This window comes from Chlorocebus sabaeus, chromosome 4 (genome assembly GCF_047675955.1).
Source record: "Chlorocebus sabaeus isolate Y175 chromosome 4, mChlSab1.0.hap1, whole genome shotgun sequence".
Lineage (NCBI taxonomy): Eukaryota > Metazoa > Chordata > Mammalia > Primates > Cercopithecidae > Chlorocebus > Chlorocebus sabaeus.
Window position 1 is genome coordinate 5,944,811 of NC_132907.1, and position 8,023 is coordinate 5,952,833.

Sequence of the window (8,023 nt, forward strand, 5' to 3'; positions counted from 1 at the left end):
TTCAAAATAGCTAAAAGAGAGAATTTTTAATATTTTTACCACAAAGAAATGATAAATATTTGAGGTGATGTATATGCTAATTAGCCTGATTTGATCATTCATATATATATATGTATATATATGGAAACGTCACACTTTATAAATATATACCTGTACAATTATTATTTGGCAATTAAAAATAAAGAGCTATTTAAATAAGTAAATTAGCCAACTAAATACAAAGTAGTATAAATAGATTATACAGAAATAAAAGTCAAATGCAGTGTTTTATTGCCAGTTCCAGAATCAAGACTTTAAGACAATCTTTATTATTGTAGGACCCATCACTGTGCATTCTCTCAATATTCGTAGATTTTTCTCATCTTTACTATACTACATTGTATTAATGGCTGCAACAAATATGTTTATTTACTTCAAGTCACAGTCAGCTTTTCCATATAGGTTAAGAATTATCCTTTTTATTTATTTATTTTTTTTTTCTGGGACAGGGTCTTGCTCTGTCCCCAAGTCTGGCTAGCTCACTGCAGCCCGGAACTCCTGGGCTCAAGTGATGCTCCTGCCTCAGCCTCTAGAGTAGCTAGGATTATGTCCAGTCCTCTGCCTTGGTCTCCCTAAGTGCTGCAATTACAGGTATGAACCACACCACCAGACCTAGATTATGAATTATTCTTGTATACAGCTATGGCCTTGTCAGAGGAGTTTGAACCAGAGCAATTTCATCTTGAATAGGAGCTGCGTAAAATGAGGTTAAAACCTACTGGGCTGCATTCCCAGATGGCTAGGCATTCTAAGTCACAGGATGAGATAGGAGGTTGGCTCAAGATACAGGTCATAAAGACCTCGCTGATAAAACAGGTTGCAGGAAAGAAGCCGGCTAAATCCCACCAACACCAAGATGGTGATGAGAGTGACCTCTGGTCGTCCTCACTGCTACACTCCCACCAGAGCCATGACAGTTTACAAATGCCATGGCGACGTCAGGACGTTACCCTATATGGTGTAAAAAGGGGAAGTTTTTAATGAATAATCCACCCCTTGTTTAGCATATCATCAAGAAATAACCATAAAAATGGGCAACCAGCAGCCCTCAGGGCTGCTCTATGGAGTAGCCATTCTTTTATTCCTTTACTTTTTTTTTTTTTTTTTTGAGATGCAGTCTTACTCTGTTGCCCAGGCTGGAGTGCAGTGGCACGATCTTGGCTCACTGCAACCTCCGCCTCCCAGGATCAGGCAATTAATTCTCCTGCCTCAGCCTCCTGAGTAGCTGGGATTACAGACATGCACCACCATGCCCACCTAATATTTTGTATTTTTAATAGACATGGGGTTTCACTGTCTTGACCAGGCTGGTCTTGAACTCCTGACCTCAGGTAATCCACCCACCCCAGCGTCCCAAAGTGCTAGGATTACAGGCATGAGCCGCTGTGCCCAGCCTTTTACTTTCTTAATAAGCTGGCTTTCACTTCACTCTATGGATTTGCCTCAAATTCTTTCTTGTGTGAGATCCAAGAACCCTCTCTTGGGGTCTGCATCATAACCCTTTTGGGTCACAGCGTATCACAGCATTTTTAATCCTATACACTTAACACTTCTGTATAGAAAAAGAACATCACACCAGAATTTTGATGACAATAGATGACAATATGATGAATCTCACTATATGAAGCATTAAACTTATTAGAGCAGATACGGTACTAAAAATAAAATCCCACTTCCTCTAAAGTTCTTCCAGTCTCCAAGGCCATCATTTTTCATAAACACTGCAATATTTCTTTTACATCTTCCTAGTCTAAAAGTATTAATACTCTGCAAAGTGCATAGCTCATTACTTGGTAGTAACTTAAGCAAAGGAAGAAAGCTGGCTGGATCGATGATTTGTCACCAAGGTCTGAATCACAGGAGGTTGGTCTCTGGTGTATCCTCTTGGTCCAGAAAGTAGGAGGTGGTGGTCCAGTGAGCCAGGAATTGCCTGGCAGCATCAACATCCTGGCTGTTACTTGGGATAGGTTGCATTTTTTGGCTTTTGCTCTTGAACCAAAAGTTCAAGTGTGAAAACCAGGACTGACGCCTCTCCTCTGCTGAAGCCAGGTTAACCCCAGTTCAGCCAGAAGTTAGCTTGAGGGTGGAGTGGCCCAGCATTCCAGGAGTGGCACATGTCAGCAGGAGTTGTGCCAGGGCTGTGTCCCAACTGCAGAGCTGGGCTTGCCACACATCCTTCACTTCATTAGTATAGTGGATTTCTGGGTGACTGGGCAGAGACACTATTGAGACAGAATCAAGATGTGATTTACATGCTGGGTCTATTATGTCAGCTTGGTGGGGCACATATTAGATGAAAGTCAGGCTGTGGCCTGCAGAAATTAGGCCTCTGTCTCCACTGTACCTGGAAATGAACCCTTTTGTTTCATCTTTCTTCAGAGTAAACAGCTCATGTTTCTCCCTTTGCTTTTTTTTTTTTTTTTTTTTTTTTTGTGAAACGGAGTCTTGCTCTGTCGCCCAGGCTGGAGTGCAATGGTGCAATCTTGGCTCACTGTAATCTTCACCTCCTGGGTTCAAGTGATTCTCCTGCCTCAGCCTCTGAAGTAGCTGGGATTACAGGCATGTGCCACCACACCCAGCTAATTTTTGTATTTTTAGTAGAGACAGAGTTTCACCATGCTGGCCAGGCTGGTCTCCACCTCCTGACCTCAAGTGATCCACCCGCCTGGGATTACAGGCGTGAGCCACTGCGCCCAGCCTCTCCCTTTGCCTCTTTTGCATGACCAAATACTTTCATAGTAGTGGTTCCCACACTGCATCAGACAGAGGCAAACATATCCCAATCTCCCCTTCTGACATAACCTATCCCCTTATAATGCAGCATTTGATGTTCTCGTTAATAAAAGTAAGTTTTTAGAAAACTGCAATGATAGATGTAAATGGAAAAGAAAAGCAGTTTTTTTCTGTCTACTCTCACACTCAACACAGAATACTTAAGTGACCAGGCCAGGCGCAGTGGCTCACGCCTGTAATCCCAGCACTTTGGGAGGCCGACACTGGCGGATCACCTGAGGTCAGGAGTTAAAGACCAGCCTCGCCAACATGGTGAAACCCCGTCTCTACTAAAAATATAAAAATTAGCTAGTTGTGTTGGCGGGCACCTGTAATCTTGGTTACTTGGGGGGCTGAGGTGGGAGAATCTCTTGAACCCAGGAGGCAGAGGTTGTAGGGAGCTGAGATTACACCACTGCACTCCAACCTGGGAAACAGAGCAAGACTCCATCTCAAAATAAATAATAATAATAATAAAAAATAACACTTATTTGACTAGACATGTAGGATTTTTGCCACACACCAAGCAATTTTCCAGCACATACCAACTGGGTGTCTTCTAATTCAATTAGGACACCGTCTACTTGGAGATAGTGTCAGATCTCACAGATTTAGGTCTCTATCTCAGGAGACTGGCCCCTATTTCAAATGCCAATCACAAGTCCTAGGTTGTGCACTGTGCTTCTGGCCAGCCCGCTATAAATCAGGATTCCCACAATATCCCCTGCTCCCCACTTTGGGTTCAATAATTTAGACAACACAGGGAAACATTTTACTTATGCTTACTGGTTAATTATAAAAGATGTTACAAAGGATATAGATGAATACCCAGATGAAGTGACAGATAGGACAAGATATGGAGGAGGCAAGGTATCAGGGGACATGGAGCTTCCATGCCTTTTCTGGGCACACTGATCCCAGCACCTTCACATCTTCAGCAACCCAGAAGATCACCAAATCTTGCTATTCAATAATTTTTATAGAACTTGGCTGGGCACGGTGGCACACCCCTGAAATCCCAGCACTTTGGGAGGCCAAGGCGTGTGAACTACTGAGCTCAGGAGCTCCAGACCAGCCTGGGCAACATGGCAAAATCCCCTCTCTACAAAAAATACAAAAAGTAGCCGCATGTGGTGGCATGTGCTGGTAGTCCCAGCTACTTGTGGGGCTGAGGCCAGAGGATTGCTTGAGCCCAGGAGGTCGAGGTGCCAATGCAAACACCTGGGTAACAGAGCATCCCTTTTTTTTTTTTTTTTTTTGAGATGGAGTCTCGTTCTGTCGCCCAGGCTGGAGTGCAGTGGCGCGATCTCGGCTCACTGCAAGCTCTGCCTCTAGGGCTCATGCCATTCTCCTGCCTCAGCTTCCCAAGTAACTGGGACTACAGGCGCCTGCCACCATGCCCGGCTAATTTTTTGTATTTTTAGTAGAGATGGTGTTTCACCGCATTAGCCATGATGGTCTTGATCTCCTGACCTCTTGATCCACCTGCCTCGGCCTCCCAAAGTGCTGGGGTTACAGATGTGAGCCACCACGCCTGGTCTCAGAGCATCTCTTAAGAGAAAAAAAAAGTTTTATATTAATAGAACTTTATCTCCAGCCTCTCCCCGACTTTCCTGGAGGTTGGAGCTTCCAAACCCCTAATCACTAGGTCTTTCTGCTGACCACCCCCATCCTGAGACTGCCCGAGGGGCCCCACCCTAATTAACCTCATTAGCATGAACTCAGGTGTTATCAAAGCTGCATGTTGCAAATAACAAAAAGGTACTCTTGTCACTCCAGAAATTCCAAGTGTTTCAGGAGCTCTGTGACAGGAATCAGAGACAAAGAGTATATAGATTTATTTTTTTGTTTGTTTTTGATACGACATCTCACTTTGTCGCCCAGGCTGGAGTGCAGTGGTGTGACCTTGGTGCACTGCAACCTGTACCGCCCGGGTTCAAGCGAGTCTCATGCCTCAGCCTCCCAAGCAGCTGGGATTACAAGCACGCTCCACCACACTCAGCTAATTTTTGTATTTTTAGTAGAGACGGGGGTTTCACCATGTTGGCCAGGCTGGTCTCGAACTCCTGACCTCAGGTGATCCACCCACCTTGGCCTCCCAAAGTGCTGGGATTAGAGGCGTGAGCTACCGCACCCAGCTATACTTGGTAAGTATACTGCGGTAAGTATACCACAGACTATACTTACGGGGGAAAAAAACTGAGTTGTAAAAATGAAGACAAAGTTTTCCTCACCAATCGTTTCACCTTCCCTCTCTGAAGGTAATATTACAGTGAATTTTTTGTTTTTTAAAAGACCAGGTCTTGCTCTGTTGCCCAGGCTGGAGAGCAGTGGCATGATAATGGCTCACTGCAGCCTTGACCTCCTCGGCTAAGTGATCCTCCCACCTCAGCTTCCCAAGTAGCTGGGACAGGCCTGTGCTGCTGCGCCCAGCAAACTTTTAAAATTTTTGTAGAAACGGGGGCTTACTATGTTGCCTAGGCTGGTCTCAAACTTCTGGGCTCAAGCAATCCACCCACCTCTGCCTCCCAAAGTGCTGGGATTATAGGCATGAGCCACCATATCTGATCTACTGTGAACATTTCAATGTGTTTTTTTGGACTTTTTCTAAATACGTGCAAATATTATGTATGTAGGTATGTCTATGGGTTTTTTGGGTGGTTTTTTTTGGGGGTTTTGTTTTGTTTTTACAAAAATGAGATTTCAATGTTCTGTTTACCTGTCAAAATGTGTGTGCAGATGACAGTTGGATGAGATGCAAGATGTAAATTTACCTCCCTCCCCTCCCTCTGAGTCTTGCTTGCCCCATGCTGTGGCTGTGTGACCTCATGACAGGAGAGCTTTCCGTGGCATTCAGGCAATGCAGCAGGGGTCTGGCCACTGACAACAACCAACTTGTAGTTTTCAAATACAAGTCATACAGCCAAGACATAGGTGCCTGGATTTCAGGGCCTAGCATAGTCCAATGTCAGATTGATTTTTAACCAGCTAGTGAATAAATTTGTAATAAATGATCCAGCTGAAGATTTCAATGATTTAACTGCCATGAAATTGCAATGAAACTTCCCAACGGATAAAATTTTGTGGTTCACATTTGCACTGCTGTTAGCACAAAAGGCAATTATGATGTGTGTGAAAAATGGTAGTCTGATTAGTTGTTCACACACACAAAGAAGTGCTTTTCACACATCTTAATTGCTTTTCTGCTAAAGAAAGTGTAACCGCAAGTCATAAAATTATAACATCCTCCAACACGTTAATTCCATTTTATCAGCAGATGATGTATCTTGACTATTGGTGAAAAGTGACTTTAGAACTCATATTGATGAGGAAAGTTGAGGTTAAAACACTGCTGTCATAGAAGACAATTATAAAAAATTATAGTTCATACTCATAAATACATATGTCTCTGTACAGAAGTATTGTGAATTACTATTTTGGGATAATGTCTTAGGTTTTACTTTCCTACATTTCTTTTGTTACTCACATGGACCAGTAGATTAACAGAAAATATGGCTCCAGAAAGGAAGAGGATACAGGCTAACTAAAGAAGTAAATCAAAGCACTCAGTAGCTTTTCTGAAGGCTAAAGAAAATCATCTTGAAAGTCAACACTTAGAAGAGAAGAAAGGGTTTTAAAGCTGCATAAAACTAAGAAGAACCTGAAACAGGCAGAACACCAGAGTTTCTATCATAGTGTAGGTAAAATGGCTGGTTTTTTCACCACTAAAAAGGGAGATAAAAGTTTCTTCAGCTTAAAGGAGAGGGATTAAAAGAGACCTGATTAGTGTCTACATGCTGCTTGCATCCCAGAGATGGGCAGCAGGAACCCCAAAAAGCTTTAAGAAGATGGAGAATATGGGGAGTTTTGTCCTATTCTCATTGTATAGCCAGAGGAAACTGCGAGTCTTTCAGAGAAATGCCTTGTCCAGCACAGTGGATGAGGAAAGATCTGAGTGGGTGGAACTGAGAGGAGCCTCACCCCTATGCCAGAGGCGGAGGCGTTTAAACCATAGCAACTCCATCTTGAATAGGGGCTGGGTAAAATAAGGCTGAGAGCTGCTGGGCTGCATTCCCAGTAAGTTAGGCATTTTAAGACACAGTATGAGATAGGAGGTCATAAAGACCTTGTTGATAAAACGGCATGTGGTAAAGAAGCCAGCTAAATCCCACCAAAACAAAGATGGCAACAAAAGTGATCTGTGGTCGTCCTCATTGCTCATTATAAATTAACTATAGTGTATTAGCATGCTAAAAGACACTCCCACCAGCGCCATGGCATTTACCATATATGGTCTAAAATATGGTAAACTGAGGGGAGGAGCCCTCAGTTCCAAGAATTGCTCACCCGTTTCCCAGAAAACTCATGAATAATCCACCCCTTGTTTAGCATATAATCAAGAAGTTACAGTAAGTATAAGCAACTGAGCAGCCCATGCCTGGCTATGGAGTAGCTATTCTTTTATTTCTTTACTTTTCTTTTTTTGAGATGGAGTCTTGCTCTGTCGCCCAGGCTGGAGTGCAGTGGACGGATCTCAGCTTACTGCAAGCTCCGCCTCCCAGGTTTACGCCATTCTCCTGCCTCAGCCTCCCGTGTAGCTGGGACTACAGGCGCCCACCACTTCGCCCAGCTAGTTTTTTTTTGTATTTTTTAGTAAAGACGGGGTTTCACCGTGTTAGCCAGGATGGTCTCGATCTCCTGACCTCGTGATCCGCCCGTCTCGGCCTCCCAAAGTGCTGGGATTACAGGCTTGAGCCACCGCGCCCGGCCTTCTTTACTTTCTTAATGAACTTCCTTTCACTTTACTCTATGGACTTGCCCCCAGTTCTTTCTTGCACAAGGTCCAAGAACCCTCTCTTGAGGTCTTGATGGGGACCTCTTTCCAGTAACACCTACATAGGGCAGGAGGGTATCCATCAGATCCCACAGTTCTTAAGAGGAGCACCAGGGTAGCTGGGAGTAGCTAAGGGATCCAAAGGAGTTTGGTGTAGACTAGGGAGGTTACATATACCTCTGCAGTGTATGGACTGTGACATGAAGTGGATTTGGTTCAACTTCAAAGGGGACCAGCAGGGATAGGGAAGGATGGAAGGCCAAGGGCCCCTTCCCACCTGATATCAGGATGATATACATATCCTCACTCTCCTCTTCCTCCTCCTATCTCATACCCCAAAGAGGGGATGGAAAAAGGCAGAGAAAGGGTAATCCCGAG